The sequence below is a fragment of the Hemitrygon akajei genome, chromosome 27 (assembly GCF_048418815.1).
Source record: "Hemitrygon akajei chromosome 27, sHemAka1.3, whole genome shotgun sequence".
Classification (NCBI taxonomy): Eukaryota; Metazoa; Chordata; class Chondrichthyes; order Myliobatiformes; family Dasyatidae; genus Hemitrygon; species Hemitrygon akajei.
Genome location: NC_133150.1, coordinates 49,744,249 through 49,762,383, shown reverse-complemented (window position 1 = coordinate 49,762,383; position 18,135 = coordinate 49,744,249). Strand labels below are relative to the sequence as shown.

The 18,135-nt window shown below is 52.8% G+C and overlaps 1 long non-coding RNA gene across 1 annotated transcript in view; it reads left to right on the top strand.

Moving 5' to 3' along the window:
• Nucleotides 1-4,293: 4,293 nt before the first annotated feature.
• The window catches only part of LOC140717053 (uncharacterized), a 62,890-nt gene continuing 49,048 nt past the window's right edge, over nt 4,294-18,135 (top strand). The window contains exon 1 of the long non-coding RNA XR_012096431.1: nt 4,294-4,357. This is a non-coding gene — a long non-coding RNA (uncharacterized lncRNA). The remainder of the gene's footprint in view (nt 4,358-18,135) is intronic.

Here is an 18,135-nt window from a genome sequence, read left to right as displayed (position 1 = left end):
TTGTAAATTGTTAGTTAATTTGACAACTTAACTGATTGACTGCAGCCATTAAAAAGATTTTAACCCCGTAGGATGGGGATATATTCTGACCCCTGAGGCAGGGGCAGTTAAATCCTGTCGGGCCCTGGTGAACCTGGTGTGGGCCTGGAAGGCGGGCCTGGTTCGGGCCATGTGCAGAAGTTCGCTGATGACACGGCCATAGTGGGGTGTGTCAGGAATGGACAGGAGGAGGAGTATAGGAAACTGATACAGGACTTTGTGATATGGTGCAACTCAAACTACCTGCGTCTCAATATCACCAAGACCAAGGAGATGGTGGTGGACTTTAGGAGATCTAGGCCTCATATGGAGCCAGTGATCATTAATGGAGAATGTGTGGAGCAGGTTAAGACCTACAAGTATCTGGGAGTACAGTTAGACGAGAAGCTAGACTGGACTGCCAACACAGATGCCTTGTGCAGGAAGGCACAGAGTCGACTGTACTTCCTTAGAAGGTTGGCGTCATTCAATGTCTGTAGTGAGATGCTGAAGATGTTCTATAGGTCAGTTGTGGAGAGCGCCCTCTTCTTTGTGGTGGCGTGTTGGGGAGGAAGCATTAAGAAGAGGGACGCCTCACGTCTTAATAAGCTGGTAAGGAAGGCGGGCTCTGTCGTGGGCAAAGTGCTGGAGAGTTTAACATTGGTAGCTGAGCGAAGGGCGCTGAGTAGGCTACGGTCAATTATGGAAAACTCTGAACATCCTCTACATAGCACCATCCAGAGACAGAGAAGCAGTTTCAGCGACAGGTTACTATCGATGCAATGCTCCTCAGACAGGATGAAGAGGTCAATACTCCCCAATGCCATTAGGCTTTACAATTCTACCGCGTGATTGAGTTAAGTATTGTATGTAATTAGTTTTGCTACAACAAGTGTATGGGACATTGGAAAAAAGTTGAATTTCCCCATGGGGATGAATAAAGTATCTATCTATCTATCTATCTATCTAAAACAGGTTTGGGAGACAGGGCCTGATCTGCCTCGGGGCGTCCTTCATACTCCACGACAGTAGATGGCGGTAATGCACCTTTCCGACAGGTGCAAGCCACCATCAGAGCAAAAGGAGGAGGGGGATCTGCTTACTCTGTGTGGTGGTTCACTGTCTAGGGTCCCCCGTGTTTAAATATTTGGCTGAATGCAAGACTGACGTGGAAAACACATATGAAGGTAAGGGAGGGATGTGAGGGGTAAGCTTTTTACTCAGAGAATGGTGGATGCCTGGTGTGGTGGTAGAGGCAAATACATTAATGGCTTCTCAGAGGTGTTTGGATAGGCACATGGATGTGAGGAAGATGGAGAGATATGGACATGGTGTAGGTAGGAGGGATTAGTGTTTGGGTGTTTTGATTTACTTTTTAACTGGTTCAGCACAGCATTGTGGGCCGAATGGCCTGTTCCTGTGCTGTACTGTTCTTGAAAGTTATTGAAAGATAAATGTAAGCAGGTCACTAACTTTGAGTTGTGTGGCTGGGTAGGACTGGGGCACTTCTAGGGGTGTTTTAGTGACAATTTATCGCACTTTAATGCTCTCTTGTCTGGATTATGGTTGTATGATTTATGGGGAGGCACCACTTTCAGTTTTATATAGGTTGGATGTCCCACGGGCCAGGGCACTTAATATCTGTGGTGGAGCATTCTGGACCACACCGAGGGGCATTAGGGGGTTAAACTAGGCCAGTTGCTTCTTGACCTGTGAGGGAAAAATTGAGCTTTGCCTACTGGACTTCCTTAGTAGGGTGGGAGGGTGTCCCACTTGACGTGTTGAGTTTTAATACATTGTTGGGAATATACTAGCAGTGTTGGTAAATGTTCTGGGCGGATAATTAGAGAATATGTGTGGGAGTAAAGCACTTGGGGATTTGCAGATTGAGCCGTACTGAGGCTTGGCCAGGAGTTCCGCTGTGGAAATTTCCAGATGCAGGAATAGATTTGAGATTACTGAAGGATAGACAGGGTCTTGTGAGTGGTGAGAGGGTGTCTGGTCAGTTATGGCAGCAGTATTTTTCCCTTTTGCCGCCTTTACAGATGGTCCTAAAGGCCCAGTTAGTAATCAGGTGGGCTCAGGGATGTTTATCCCCTGGTTTAATATTGAGGTGGAGAAAAGCCTGACAGATGTCTGTCTGTACAGCAGAATTTATGGCTCCTATCATTCGTTTGCAACGGGTGGAACAAGTTAAGCCAAGTAGGGTCGTGATCTGCCTGGACTCTTGCCTCAGTATTGCAGAGTTTGGAGTCAAAGTGTTGAAGGAGACCTGATCTATTGATGGACATGTATTATGATCTAACTGCTTGCGAGTGTGGGAATACTAGTTCAGTACCAACACATGTGGGTGTATCGGGCAAGGAAAGGGCCCATGTTATAGCAAAGCAGGCACTAAGTCAGAGGTAGATATTATAGTTAATATGTGAAAGAGTGAAGCCAAATCCTGTATGAAGTTGGCTGGGATTGGGAAATGGCAGAAATTGTGGGATAGGAGTGGGACAGGGAGGTGGTATTACCATTTCTTTCCATCAGTCCAGGAGAGGCACTTTTTGGGAGGGAAGATGTGAGGTTGGTGAGATTGACGGGTTTGCACTCCATTCTGGGCACCTGTTGCCAAGAACAGCAGCTCACTTCTCTCTAAAGAAGTTACCCCTCAGGTCTCTTTAATTTCCTCCCTCTGAACTTTTACGTATCCCCTCTATTTTTGGATCTCCATCCATTCTTCTTCTGCTCTAATGGTGACTTGCACCTATCAGGAAGGTAGGTGCACCATTCTGGGCACCTGTTGCCAAGAATGGGAATGGCTGGTGTGAATTCTGTAAGCTCCCAGGGACTGTGGAACATGCATTTATGCTGTGCCATAGATATTCGTTGGAATGTGGGAAGCTTTTATGCAATTATTGGGTAGACCTGGGGTGCCTTGTTTGCTGATTATTCCAGCACCTGAGGCAAGGAGAGTTAAATCCTGTAAGGCACTGATGAACTGTTGAATTAGTACAGGTTTGGGAGGTGGGATCTGATCCCCTTCACGGCTGCCTTCATACTCCGTGACACTAGGTGGCGGTAGTGCACCTTCCTGATAGGTGCAAGTCACCATTAGAGCAGAAGAAGAATGGATGGAGATCCGAAAATAGAGGGGATACGTAAAAGTTCAGAGGGAGGAAATTAAAGAGACCTGAGGGGTAACTTCTTCAGAGAGATGTGAGCTGCTAGAGGAAGTGGCTGAGCAGCTTTCAGGGGCCATTTGGATAGGTGTGTGGTGAGGAGTGGTATGGCTGAACACAGGCAACAGGACTGGCCGAAGGAATGCTGTGATCCACCACAGACAGGTGAGAGTGCTGAATTATCGGAGACTGGAGAACTGTGGACTATGAAGACCTCCGGGGGGTAGGTGTGTGGCAGACATGCGATGTGGGTGGGAGATGATGCAGGTCTGGTGGGGGCGTTTGCAGGGGACGTGATTGGGTGGCCTGCGTGGAGAAGGGAGACAGGTGTGGGATAGGCAAAGGAGTGAAGCAGGTAAAAGCAAGAGGGTTGGATGGACGCGGGAAGTGAGGTGAGGGATGGAGCAGAGGATTTAGTGGTGATGGAGGAAGTGAGAGAGACGGAGGAGAAGGGTAGAGTGGCGGAGGGTGTGGAATGAAGTAGAGGAGGGCTGGAGGGGAGGTGTGGGACCAAGGGGAGGGGGTTGCAGGGGGCGGCGTCGGGGAGGTGTTGTAGGATTGTAGAAAGAAGAGGATCGCAGGGGAGTGGTGAAGGAGGATGAGGGTGGGGTACAGTTTTGGGGGTTGAAGGAGGAGTGATGTGGAGAGGAGGGTGTGGGAGGGATAAGAGGGGAGGAGAGTGGTGAAGCGGAGGAACGGGTAGGAGAGGTACAGCAGTGGTGGAGAGGTGTGCAATGGGGAGAAGAGTGGAAAGGTAGAGAAGAGGGTGTGGGAGAGGTGTAAATTTGGAGTGATGGAGAGGAGGGTGGGAGGGCAGGGTGGAGAGAAGGTGGGGGACGGCGAGGAGGGTGGTGGGTGTAGGAGGAGGAGGGAATTAGAGGAGGCTGTAGGACGGATGGAGGGGTGGGTAATTTGAGAAGGACGGGAGGGAAGAGTGATACTTCCGCCAGTCCATCGACCCCGCCCCCGGCCCCGGGTTTCCATGGCAGCCGCAGTGTTGCTGTTTTGAAAGTACGTCACGGCCACGAGCTGCCGCTGGACTTTTATCTCGCGTCATCGTGCGTCTGACGTCACTGGGCTGCGTGACTGTCTCAAATTTCTGAATGGGGAGCGAGAGAGGGCAGAGTTCCGAGGCGAAACAGGTGCGTGTTGGGTGAGGACAGGGACAACAGGTGAGTGTGTCTGTGGGGGGGTGAGAGATGTAAAAGGACAGGTGAGTGTGTCTGTGGGGGGGTGAGAGATGTAAAAGGACGGGTGAGTGTGTCTGTGGGGGGGTGAGAGATGTAAAAGGACAGGTGAGTGTGTCTGTGGGGGGGTGAGAGATGTAAAAGGACAGGTGAGTGTGTCTGTGGGGGGGGTGAGAGATGTAAAAGGACAGGTGGGTGTGTCTGTGGGGGGGTGAGGACAGGGACAACAGGTGAGTGTGTCTGTGGGGGGGTGAGAGATGTAAAAGGACAGGTGAGTGTGTCTGTGGGGGGGTGAGAGATGTAAAAGGACAGGTGAGTGTGTCTGTGGGGGGGTGAGAGATGTAAAAGGACAGGTGGGTGTGTCTGTGGGGGGGTGAGAGATGTAAAAGGACAGGTGAGTGTGTCTGTGTGGGGGTGAGAGATGTAAAAGGACAGGTGAGTGTCTGGAGGGGTGAGAGATGTAAAAGGACAGGTGAGTGTGTCTGTGGGTGGGTGAGAGATGTAAAAGGACGGGTGAGTGTGTGTGTCTGTGGGGGGTGAGAGATGTAAAAGGACGGGTGAGTGAGTGTGTCTGTGGGGGGGTGAGAGATGTAAAAGGACAGGTGAGTGTCTGGAGGGGTGACAGATGTAAAAGGACAGGTGAGTGTGAGTGTCTGGGGGGTGAGAGATGTAAAAGGACAGGTGAGTGTGTCTGTGGGGGGGTGAGAGATGTAAAAGGACAGGTGAGTGTGTCTGTGGGGGGGTGAGAGATGTAAAAGGACAGATGAGTGTGTCTGTGGAGGGGGTGAGAGATGTAAAAGGACAGGTGAGTGTGAGTGTCTGGGGGGTGAGAGATGTAAAAGGACAGGTGAGTGTGTCTGTGGGGGGGTGAGAGATGTAAAAGGACAGGTGAGTGTGTCTGTGGGGGGGTGAGAGATGTAAAAGGACAGATGAGTGTGTCTGTGGGGGGGTGAGAGATGTAAAAGGACAGGTGAGTGTGTCTGTGGGTGGGTGAGAGATGTAAAAGGACAGGTGAGTGTGTGTGTCTGTGGGGGGTGAGATGTAAAAGGACAGGTGAGTGTGTCTGGGGGGGTGAGAGATGTAAAAGGACAGGTGAGTGTGTGTGTCTGTGGGGGGGTGAGAGATGTAAAAGGACAGGTGAGTGTGTCTGTGGGTGTGTGAGAGATGTAAAAGGACAGGTGAGTGTGTCTTTGGGGGGGGTGAGAGATGTAAAAGGACAGGTGAGTGTGTCTGTGGGTGGGTGAGAGATGTAAAAGGACAGGTGAGTGTGTCTGTGGGGGGGTGAGAGATGTAAAAGGACAGGTGAGTGTGTCTGTGGGGGGTGAGAGATGTAAAAGGACAGGTGAGTGTGTCTGTGGAGGGGGTGAGAGATGTAAAAGGACAGGTGAGTGTGTCTTTGGGGGGGTGAGAGATGTAAAAGGACAGGTGAGTGTGTCTGTGGAGGGGGTGAGAGATGTAAAAGGACAGGTGAGTGTGTCTGTGGGGGGTGAGAGATGTAAAAGGACAGGTGAGTGTGTCTGTGGGGGGGTGAGAGATGTAAAAGGACAGGTGAGTGTGTCTGGGGGTGAGAGATGTAAAAGGACAGGTGAGTGTGTCTGTGGAGGGGGTGAGAGATGTAAAAGGACAGGTGAGTGTGTCTGTGGGGGGGTGAGAGATGTAAAAGGACGGGTGAGTGTGTCTGTGGGGGGTGAGAGATGTAAAAGGACAGGTGAGTGTGTCTGTGGGGGGGTGAGAGATGTAAAAGGACAGGTGAGTGTGTCTGTGGGGGGTGAGAGATGTAAAAGGACGGGTGAGTGTGTCTGTGGGGGGTGAGAGACGTAAAAGGACGGGTGAGTGTGTCTGTGGGGGGTGAGAGATGTAAAAGGACGGGTGAGTGTGTCTGTGGGGGGGTGAGAGATGTAAAAGGACAGGTGAGTGTGTCTGTGGGGGGGTGAGAGATGTAAAAGGACGGGTGAGTGTGTCTGTGGGGGGGTGAGAGATGTAAAAGGACAGGTGAGTGTGTCTGTGTGGGGGTGAGATGTAAAAGGACAGGTGAGTGAGTGTGTCTGTGGGGGGGTGAGAGATGTAAAAGGACAGGTGTGTGTGTCTGTGGGGGGGTGAGAGATGTAAAAGGACAGGTGAGTGTGTCTGTGGGGGGGTGAGAGATGTAAAAGGACAGGTGAGTGTGTCTTTGGGGGGGGGGTGAGAGATGTAAAAGGACAGGTGAGTGTGTCTGTGTGGGGGGGGTGAGAGATGTAAAAGGACGGGTGAGTGTGTCTGTGGGGGGGTGAGAGATGTAAAAGGACAGGTGAGTGTGTCTGTGGGGGGGGGTGAGAGATGTAAAAGGACAGGTGAGTGTGGGGGGTGAGAGATGTAAAAGGACAGGTGAGTGTGGGGGGGGTGAGAGATGTAAAAGGACAGGTGAGTGTGTGTGTCTGTGGGGGGGTGAGAGATGTAAAAGGACAGGTGAGTGTGTGTGTGGGGGGGTGAGAGATGTAAAAGGACAGGTGAGTGTGTCTGTGTGGGGGGGGTGAGAGATGTAAAAGGACAGGTGAGTGTGTGTGTCTGTGGGGGGGTGAGAGATGTAAAAGGACAGGTGAGTGTGGGGGGGGTGAGAGATGTAAAAGGACAGGTGAGTGTGTCTGTGTGGGGGGGGTGAGAGATGTAAAAGGACGGGTGAGTGTGTCTGTGGGGGGGTGAGAGATGTAAAAGGACAGGTGAGTGTGTCTGTGGGGGGGGGGTGAGAGATGTAAAAGGACAGGTGAGTGTGGGGGGGTGAGAGATGTAAAAGGACAGGTGAGTGTGGGGGGGGTGAGAGATGTAAAAGGACAGGTGAGTGTGTGTGTCTGTGGGGGGGTGAGAGATGTAAAAGGACAGGTGAGTGTGTGTGTGGGGGGGTGAGAGATGTAAAAGGACAGGTGAGTGTGTCTGTGGGGGGGTGAGAGATGTAAAAGGACAGGTGAGTGTGTCTGTGGAGGGGGTGAGAGATGTAAAAGGACGGGTGAGTGTGTGTGGGGGGGGTGAGAGATGTAAAAGGACAGGTGAGTGTGTCTGTGTGGGGGTGAGAGATGTAAAAGGACAGGTGAGTGTGTCTGTGGGGGGGGGTGAGAGATGTAAAAGGACAGGTGAGTGTGGGGGGGGGTGAGAGATGTAAAAGGACAGGTGAGTGTGTCTGTGTGGGGGTGAGAGATGTAAAAGGACAGGTGAGTGTGTCTGTGGGGGGGTGAGAGATGTAAAAGGACAGGTGAGTGTGTCTGTGGGGGGGTGAGAGATGTAAAAGGACAGGTGAGTGTGTCTGTGGGGGGGGTGAGAGATGTAAAAGGACAGGTGAGTGTGTCTGTGGGGGAGTGAGAGATGTAAAAGGACAGGTGAGTGTGTCTTTGGGGGGGTGAGAGATGTAAAAGGACAGGTGAGTGTGTCTTTGGGGGGGTGAGAGATGTGAAAGGACAGGTGAGTGTGTGTGTCTGTGGGGGGGTGAGAGATGTAAAAGGACAGGTGAGTGTGTGTGTCTGTGGGGGTGAGAGATGTAAAAGGACAGGTGAGTGTGTCTGTGGGGGGGTGAGAGATGTAAAAGGACGGGTGAGTGTGTCTGTGGGGGGGTGAGAGATGTAAAAGGACAGGTGAGTGTGTCTGTGGGGGGGTGAGAGATGTAAAAGGACGGGTGAGTGTGTCTGTGGGGGGGGTGAGAGATGTAAAAGGACAGGTGAGTGTGTCTGTGGGGGGGTGAGAGATGTAAAAGGACGGGTGAGTGTGTCTGTGGGGGGGTGAGAGATGTAAAAGGACAGGTGAGTGTGTCTGTGGAGGGGGTGAGAGATGTAAAAGGACAGGTGAGTGTGTCTGTGGAGGGGGTGAGAGATGTAAAAGGACAGGTGAGTGTGTCTGTGGGGGGGTGAGAGATGTAAAAGGACAGGTGAGTGTGTCTGGGGGTGAGAGATGTAAAAGGACAGGTGAGTGTGTGTGTCTGTGGGGGGGTGAGAGATGTAAAAGGACAGGTGAGTGTGTGTGTCTGTGGGGGGGTGAGAGATGGAAAAGGACAGGTGAGTGTGTGTGTCTGTGGGGGGGTGAGAGATGTAAAAGGACAGGTGAGTGTGTCTGTGTGGGGGTGAGAGATGTAAAAGGACAGGTGAGTGTGTCTGTGGGGGAGTGAGAGATGTAAAAGGACAGGTGCGTGTGTGTGTCTGTGGGGGGGGTGAGAGATGTAAAAGGACAGGTGAGTGTGTCTGTGGGGGGGTGAGAGATGTAAAAGGACAGGTGAGTGTGTCTGTGGGGGGGTGAGAGATGTAAAAGGACAGGTGAGTGTGTCTGTGGGGGGGTGAGAGATGTAAAAGGACAGGTGAGTGTGTCTGTGGGGGGGTGAGAGATGTAAAAGGACAGGTGAGTGTGTCTTTGGGGGGGGGGTGAGAGATGTAAAAGGACAGGTGAGTGTGTCTTTGGGGGGGTGAGAGATGTAAAAGGACAGGTGAGTGTGTCTTTGGGGGGGGGGTGAGAGATGTAAAAGGACAGGTGAGTGTGTCTGTGGGGGGGTGAGAGATGTAAAAGGACGGGTGAGTGTGTCTGTGGGGGGGTGAGAGATGTAAAAGGACAGGTGAGTGTGTCTGTGGGGGGTGAGAGATGTAAAAGGACGGGTGAGTGTGTCTGTGGGGGGGTTAGAGATGTAAAAGGACAGGTGAGTGTGTCTGTGGAGGGGGTGAGAGATGTAAAAGGACAGGTGAGTGTGTCTGTGGGGGGGGTGAGAGATGTAAAAGGACAGGTGAGTGTGTCTGTGGGGGGTGAGAGATGTAAAAGGACAGGTGAGTGTGTGTGTCTGTGGGGGAGTGAGAGATGTAAAAGGACAGGTGAGTGTGTGTGTCTGTGGGGGGGGTGAGAGATGTAAAAGGACAGGTGAGTGTGTCTGTGGGGGGGTGAGAGATGTGAAAGGACAGGTGAGTGTGTGTGTCTGTGGGGGGGGTGAGAGATGTAAAAGGACAGGTGAGTGTGTCTGTGGGGGGGTGAGAGATGTAAAAGGACAGGTGAGTGTGTCTGTGGGGGGGTGAGAGATGTGAAAGGACAGGTGAGTGTGTGTGTCTGTGGGGGGGGTGAGAGATGTAAAAGGACAGGTGAGTGTGTCTGTGGGGGGGTGAGAGATGTAAAAGGACAGGTGAGTGTGTCTGTGGGGGGGTGAGAGATGTAAAAGGACAGGTGAGTGTGTCTGTGGGGGGGTTAGAGATGTAAAAGGACAGGTGAGTGTGTCTGTGGGGGGGTGAGAGATGTAAAAGGACAGGTGAGTGTGGGGGTGAGAGATGTAAAAGGACAGGTGAGTGTGTCTGTGTGGGGGGGTGAGAGATGTAAAAGGACAGGTGAGTGTGTCTGTGTGGGGGGGTGAGAGATGTAAAAGGACAGGTGAGTGTGTCTGTGGGGGGGTGAGAGATGTAAAAGGACAGGTGAGTGTGTCTGTGGGGGGGTGAGAGATGTAAAAGGACAGGTGAGTGTGTCTGTGGGGGGGTGAGAGATGTAAAAGGACAGGTGAGTGTGTCTGTGGGGGGGTGAGAGATGTAAAAGGACAGGTGAGTGTGTCTGTGGGGGGGTGAGAGATGTAAAAGGACAGGTGAGTGTGTCTGTGGGGGGGTGAGAGATGTAAAAGGACAGGTGAGTGTGGGGGTGAGAGATGTAAAAGGACGGGTGAGTGTGTCTGTGTGGGGGGGTGAGAGATGTAAAAGGACAGGTGAGTGTGTCTGTGGGGGGGTGAGAGATGTAAAAGGACAGGTGAGTGTGTCTGTGGGGGGGTGAGAGATGTAAAAGGACAGGTGAGTGTGGGGGTGAGAGATGTAAAAGGACAGGTGAGTGTGTCTGTGGGGGGGTGAGAGATGTAAAAGGACAGGTGAGTGTGTCTGTGGGGGGGTGAGAGATGTAAAAGGACGGGTGAGTGTGTCTGTGGGGGGGGTGAGAGATGTAAAAGGACAGGTGAGTGTGTCTGTGGGGGGGGTGAGAGATGTAAAAGGACGGGTGAGTGTGTCTGTGGGGGGGGTGAGAGATGAAAAAGGACAGGTGAGTGTGTGTGTCTGTGGGGGGTGAGAGATGAAAAAGGACAGGTGAGTGTGTCTGTGTGGGGGGGTGAGATGTAAAAGGACAGGTGAGTGTGTCTGTGTGGGGGGGTGAGATGTAAAAGGACGGGTGAGTGTGTCTTTGGGGGGGGGTGAGAGATGTAAAAGGACAGGTGAGTGTGTCTGTGGGTGGGTGAGAGACGTAAAAGGACGGGTGAGTGTGTCTGTGTGGGGGGGTGAGAGATGTAAAAGGACAGGTGAGTGTGTCTGTGTGGGGGTGAGAGATGTAAAAGGACAGGTGAGTGTGTCTGTGGGGGGGGGTGAGAGATGTAAAAGGACAGGTGAGTGTGTGTGTCTGTGGGGGGTGAGAGATGTAAAAGGACAGGTGAGTGTGTGTGTGGGGGGGTGAGAGATGTGAAATGACAGGTGAGTGAGTGTGTCTGTGGGGGGGTGAGAGATGTAAAAGGACAGGTGAGTGTGTCTGTGGGGGGTGAGAGATGTAAAAGGACAGTTGAGTGTGTGTGTGGGGGGGTGAGAGATGTGAAATGACAGGTGAGTGAGTGTGTCTGTGGGGGGGTGAGAGATGTAAAAGGACAGGTGAGTGTGTCTGTGGGTGGGTGAGAGATGTAAAAGGACAGGTGAGTGTGTGTGTCTGTGGGGGGGGGGTGAGAGATGTAAAAGGACAGGTGAGTGTGAGTGTCTGGGGGGTGAGAGATGTAAAAGGACAGGTGAGTGTGTCTGTGGGGGGGTGAGAGATGTAAAAGGACAGGTGAGTGTGTGTGTCTGTGGGGGGGTGAGAGATGTAAAAGGACAGGTGAGTGTGTCTTGTGGGGGGGTGAGAGATGTAAAAGGACAGGTGAGTGTGTGTGTCTGTGGGGGGTGAGATGTAAAAGGACAGGTGAGTGTGTCTGGGGGGGTGAGAGATGTAAAAGGACAGGTGAGTGTGTGTGTCTGTGGGGGGTGAGATGTAAAAGGACAGGTGAGTGTGTCTGGGGGGGGTGAGAGATGTAAAAGGACAGGTGAGTGTGTGTGTCTGTGGGGGGTGAGATGTAAAAGGACAGGTGAGTGTGTCTGGGGGTGAGAGATGTAAAAGGACAGGTGAGTGTGTCTGTGGGGGGGGGTGAGAGATGTAAAAGGACAGGTGAGTGTGTCTTGTGGGGGGGAGAGAGATGTGAAAGGACAGGTGAGTGTGTCTGTGTGGGGGTGAGAGATGTAAAAGGACAGGTGAGTGTGTCTTGTGGGGGGGAGAGAGATGTGAAAGGACAGGTGAGTGTGTCTGTGTGGGGGTGAGATGTAAAAGGACAGGTGAGTGTGTCTGTGGGGGGGTGAGAGATGTAAAAGGACAGGTGAGTGTGTGTGTCTGTGGGGGAGTGAGATGTAAAAGGACAGGTGAGTGTGTCTGTGGGGGGGTGAGAGATGTAAAAGGACGGGTGAGTGTGTCTGTGGGGGGGTGAGAGATGTAAAAGGACAGGTGAGTGTGTCTGTGGGGGGGTGAGAGATGTAAAAGGACAGGTGAGTGTGTCTGGGGGGGGGTGAGAGATGTAAAAGGACAGGTGAGTGTGTCTGTGGGGGGGTGAGAGATGTAAAAGGACAGGTGAGTGTGTCTGTGGGGGGGTGAGAGATGTAAAAGGACAGGTGAGTGTGTCTGGGGGGGGGTGAGAGATGTAAAAGGACGGGTGAGTGTGTCTGTGGGGGGGTGAGAGATGTAAAAGGACAGGTGAGTGTGTCTGTGGGGGGGTGAGAGATGTAAAAGGACAGGTGAGTGTGTCTGGGGGGGGGTGAGAGATGTAAAAGGACAGGTGAGTGTGTCTGTGGGGGGGTGAGAGATGTAAAAGGACAGGTCAGTGTGTGTGTCTGTGGGGGGGTGAGAGATGTAAAAGGACAGGTGAGTGTGTCTGTGGGGGGGGGTGAGAGATGTAAAAGGACAGGTGAGTGTGTCTGTGGGGGGGGTGAGAGATGTAAAAGGACGGGTGAGTGTGTCTGTGGGGGGGTGAGAGACGTAAAAGGACAGGTGAGTGTGTGTGTCTGTGTGGGGGGGTGAGAGATGTAAAAGGACAGGTGAGTGTGTGTGTCTGTGGGGGGGTGAGAGATGTAAAAGGACAGGTGAGTGTGTCTGTGGGGGGGTGAGAGATGTAAAAGGACAGGTGAGTGTGTCTGTGGGGGGGTGAGAGATGTAAAAGGACAGGTGAGTGTGTCTGTGGGGGGGTGAGAGATGTAAAAGGACAGGTGAGTGTGTCTGTGGGGGGGTGAGAGATGTAAAAGGACAGGTGAGTGTGTCTGTGGGGGGGGTGAGAGATGTAAAAGGACAGGTGAGTGTGTCTGTGGGGGGGTGAGAGATGTAAAAGGACAGGTGAGTGTGTCTGTGGGGGGGTGAGAGATGTAAAAGGACAGGTGAGTGTGTCTGTGGGGGGGTGAGAGATGTAAAAGGACAGGTGAGTGTGTCTGTGGGGGGGTGAGAGATGTAAAAGGACAGGTGAGTGTGTGTGTCTGTGTGGGGGGGTGAGAGATGTAAAAGGACAGGTGAGTGTGTGTGTCTGTGGGGGGGTGAGAGATGTAAAAGGACAGGTGAGTGTGTCTGTGGGGGGGTGAGAGATGTAAAAGGACAGGTGAGTGTGTGTGTCTGTGGGGGGGTGAGAGATGTAAAAGGACGGGTGAGTGTGTGTGTCTGTGGGGGGGTGAGAGATGTAAAAGGACAGGTGAGTGTGTCTGGGGGTGAGAGATGTAAAAGGACAGGTGAGTGTGTCTGTGGGGGGGGTGAGAGATGTAAAAGGACAGGTGAGTGTGTCTGTGGGGGGGTGAGAGATGTAAAAGGACAGGTGAGTGTGTCTGGGGGGGTGAGAGATGTAAAAGGACAGGTGAGTGTGTGTGTCTGTGGGGGGGTGAGAGATGTAAAAGGACAGGTGAGTGTGTCTGGGGGGGTGAGAGATGTAAAAGGACAGGTGAGTGTGTGTGTCTGTGGGGGGGTGAGAGATGTAAAAGGACAGGTGAGTGTGGGGGGGTGAGAGATGTAAAAGGACAGGTGAGTGTGTCTTGTGGGGGGGTGAGAGATGTAAAAGGACAGGTGAGTGTGTGTGGGGGGGGTGAGAGATGTAAAAGGACAGATGAGTGTGTCTGTGGGGGGGTGAGAGATGTAAAAGGACAGGTGAGTGAGTGTGTCTGTGGGGGGGTGAGAGATGTAAAAGGACAGGTGAGTGTGGGGGGGTGAGAGATGTAAAAGGACAGGTGAGTGTGTCTGGGGGGGTGAGAGATGTAAAAGGACAGGTGAGTGTGTGTGTCTGTGGGGGGGTGAGAGATGTAAAAGGACAGGTGAGTGTGTCTGTGGGGGGGGTGAGAGATGTAAAAGGACAGGTGAGTGTGTCTGTGGGGGGGGTGAGAGATGTAAAAGGACGGGTGAGTGTGTCTGTGGGGGGGGTGAGAGATGTAAAAGGACAGGTGAGTGTGTGTGTCTGTGGGGGGTGAGAGATGAAAAAGGACAGGTGAGTGTGTCTGTGTGGGGGGGTGAGATGTAAAAGGACAGGTGAGTGTGTCTGTGTGGGGGGGTGAGATGTAAAAGGACGGGTGAGTGTGTCTTTGGGGGGGGGGTGAGAGATGTAAAAGGACAGGTGAGTGTGTCTGTGGGTGGGTGAGAGACGTAAAAGGACGGGTGAGTGTGTCTGTGTGGGGGGGTGAGAGATGTAAAAGGACAGGTGAGTGTGTCTGTGTGGGGGTGAGAGATGTAAAAGGACAGGTGAGTGTGTCTGTGGGGGGGGGTGAGAGATGTAAAAGGACAGGTGAGTGTGTGTGTGGGGGGGTGAGAGATGTGAAATGACAGGTGAGTGAGTGTGTCTGTGGGGGGGTGAGAGATGTAAAAGGACAGGTGAGTGTGTGTGTCTGTGGGGGGTGAGATGTAAAAGGACAGGTGAGTGTGTGTGTCTGTGGGGGGTGAGATGTAAAAGGACAGGTGAGTGTGTCTTGTGGGGGGGTGAGAGATGTAAAAGGACAGGTGAGTGTGTGTGTCTGTGGGGGGTGAGATGTAAAAGGACAGGTGAGTGTGTCTGGGGGGGTGAGAGATGTAAAAGGACAGGTGAGTGTGTGTGTCTGTGGGGGGTGAGATGTAAAAGGACAGGTGAGTGTGTCTGGGGGGGTGAGAGATGTAAAAGGACAGGTGAGTGTGTGTGTCTGTGGGGGGTGAGATGTAAAAGGACAGGTGAGTGTGTCTGGGGGTGAGAGATGTAAAAGGACAGGTGAGTGTGTCTGTGGGGGGGGTGAGAGATGTAAAAGGACAGGTGAGTGTGTCTTGTGGGGGGGAGAGAGATGTGAAAGGACAGGTGAGTGTGTCTGTGTGGGGGTGAGAGATGTAAAAGGACAGGTGAGTGTGTCTTGTGGGGGGGAGAGAGATGTTAAAGGACAGGTGAGTGTGTCTGTGGGGGGGTGAGAGATGTAAAAGGACGGGTGAGTGTGTCTGTGGGGGGGGTGAGAGATGTAAAAGGACAGGTGAGTGTGTCTGTGGGGGGGGTGAGAGATGTAAAAGGACGGGTGAGTGTGTCTGTGGGGGGGGTGAGAGATGTGAAATGACAGGTGAGTGAGTGTGTCTGTGGGGGGGTGAGAGATGTAAAAGGACAGGTGAGTGTGTCTGTGGGTGGGTGAGAGATGTAAAAGGACAGGTGAGTGTGTGTGTCTGTGGGGGGTGAGAGATGAAAAAGGACAGGTGAGTGTGTCTGTGTGGGGGGGTGAGATGTAAAAGGACAGGTGAGTGTGTCTGTGTGGGGGGGGTGAGATGTAAAAGGACGGGTGAGTGTGTCTTTGGGGGGGGGTGAGAGATGTAAAAGGACAGGTGAGTGTGTCTGTGGGTGGGTGAGAGACGTAAAAGGACGGGTGAGTGTGTCTGTGTGGGGGGGTGAGAGATGTAAAAGGACAGGTGAGTGTGTCTGTGTGGGGGTGAGAGATGTAAAAGGACAGGTGAGTGTGTCTGTGGGGGGGGGTGAGAGATGTAAAAGGACAGGTGAGTGTGTCTGTGGGTGGGTGAGAGACGTAAAAGGACGGGTGAGTGTGTGTGTCTGTGGGGGGTGAGAGATGTAAAAGGACGGGTGAGTGTGTCTGTGGGGGGGTGAGAGATGTAAAAGGACAGGTGAGTGTGTCTGTGGGGGGGTGAGAGATGTAAAAGGACAGGTGAGTGTGTCTGTGGGGGGGTGAGAGATGTGAAAGGACAGGTGAGTGTGTGTGTCTGTGGGGGGGGTGAGAGATGTAAAAGGACAGGTGAGTGTGTCTGTGGGGGGGTGAGAGATGTAAAAGGACAGGTGAGTGTGTGTGGGGGGGGTGAGAGATGTAAAAGGACAGGTGAGTGTGTCTGTGGGGGGGTGAGAGATGTAAAAGGACAGGTGAGTGAGTGTGTCTGTGGGGGGGTGAGAGATGTAAAAGGACAGGTGAGTGTGGGGGGGTGAGAGATGTAAAAGGACAGGTGAGTGTGTCTGTGGGGGGGTGAGAGATGTGAAAGGACAGGTGAGTGTGTGTGTCTGTGGGGGGGGTGAGAGATGTAAAAGGACAGGTGAGTGTGTCTGTGGGGGGGTGAGAGATGTAAAAGGACAGGTGAGTGTGTGTGGGGGGGGTGAGAGATGTAAAAGGACAGGTGAGTGTGTCTGTGGGGGGGTGAGAGATGTAAAAGGACAGGTGAGTGAGTGTGTCTGTGGGGGGGTGAGAGATGTAAAAGGACAGGTGAGTGTTGGGGGGGTGAGAGATGTAAAAGGACAGGTGAGTGTGTCTGGGGGGGTGAGAGATGTAAAAGGACAGGTGAGTGTGTGTGTCTGTGGGGGGGTGAGAGATGTAAAAGGACAGGTGAGTGTGTCTGTGGGGGGGGGGTGAGAGATGTAAAAGGACAGGTGAGTGTGTCTGTGGGGGGGTGAGAGATGTAAAAGGACGGGTGAGTGTGTCTGTGGGGGGGGTGAGAGATGTAAAAGGACAGGTGAGTGTGTCTGTGGGTGGGTGAGAGATGTAAAAGGACAGGTGAGTGTGTGTGTCTGTGGGGGGTGAGAGATGAAAAAGGACAGGTGAGTGTGTCTGTGGGTGGGTGAGAGATGTAAAAGGACAGGTGAGTGTGTGTGTCTGTGGGGGGTGAGAGATGAAAAAGGACAGGTGAGTGTGTCTGTGTGGGGGGGTGAGATGTAAAAGGACAGGTGAGTGTGTCTGTGTGGGGGGGTGAGATGTAAAAGGACGGGTGAGTGTGTCTTTGGGGGGGGGTGAGAGATGTAAAAGGACAGGTGAGTGTGTCTGTGGGTGGGTGAGAGACGTAAAAGGACGGGTGAGTGTGTCTGTGTGGGGGGGTGAGAGATGTAAAAGGACAGGTGAGTGTGTCTGTGGGGGGGGGTGAGAGATGTAAAAGGACAGGTGAGTGTGTGTGTCTGTGGGGGGTGAGAGATGTAAAAGGACAGGTGAGTGTGTGTGGGGGGGTGAGAGATGTGAAATGACAGGTGAGTGAGTGTGTCTGTGGGGGGGTGAGAGATGTAAAAGGACAGGTGAGTGTGTGTGTCTGTGGGGGGTGAGATGTAAAAGGACAGGTGAGTGTGTGTGTCTGTGGGGGGTGAGATGTAAAAGGACAGGTGAGTGTGTCTTGTGGGGGGGTGAGAGATGTAAAAGGACAGGTGAGTGTGTGTGTCTGTGGGGGGTGAGATGTAAAAGGACAGGTGAGTGTGTCTGGGGGGGTGAGAGATGTAAAAGGACAGGTGAGTGTGTGTGTCTGTGGGGGGTGAGATGTAAAAGGACAGGTGAGTGTGTCTGGGGGGGTGAGAGATGTAAAAGGACAGGTGAGTGTGTGTGTGTGTCTGTGGGGGTGTAGATGTAAAAGGACAGGTGAGTGTGTCTGGGGGTGAGAGATGTAAAAGGACAGGTGAGTGTGTCTGTGGGGGGGGTGAGAGATGTAAAAGGACAGGTGAGTGTGTCTTGTGGGGGGGGAGAGAGATGTGAAAGGACAGGTGAGTGTGTCTGTGTGGGGGTGAGAGATGTAAAAGGACAGGTGAGTGTGTCTTGTGGGGGGGAGAGAGATGTTTAAAGGACAGGTGAGTGTGTCTGTGGGGGGGGTGAGAGATGTAAAAGGACGGGTGAGTGTGTCTGTGGGGGGGGTGAGAGATGTAAAAGGACAGGTGAGTGTGTCTGTGGGGGGGGTGAGAGATGTAAAAGGACGGTTGTGAGTGTGTCTGTGGGGGGGGTGAGAGATGTAAAAGGACAGGTGAGTGTGTGTGTCTGTGGGGGGTGAGAGATGAAAAAGGACAGGTGAGTGTGTCTGTGTGGGGGGGGTGAGATGTAAAAGGACAGGTGAGTGTGTCTGTGTGGGGGGGTGAGATGTAAAAGGACGGGTGAGTGTGTCTTTGGGGGGGGGTGAGAGATGTAAAAGGACAGGTGAGTGTGTCTGTGGGTGGGTGAGAGACGTAAAAGGACGGGTGAGTGTGTCTGTGTGGGGGGGGTGAGAGATGTAAAAGGACAGGTGAGTGTGTCTGTGTGGGGGTGAGAGATGTAAAAGGACAGGTGGGTGTGTCTGTGGGGGGGTGAGAGATGTAAAAGGACAGGTGAGTGTGTCTGTGGGGGGGGGTGAGAGATGTAAAAGGACAGGTGAGTGTGTGTGTCTGTGGGGGGTGAGAGATGTAAAAGGACAGGTGAGTGTGTGTGTGGGGGGGTGAGAGATGTGAAATGACAGGTGAGTGAGTGTGTCTGTGGGGGGGTGAGAGATGTAAAAGGACAGGTGAGTGTGTGTGTCTGTGGGGGGTGAGATGTAAAAGGACAGGTGAGTGTGTGTGT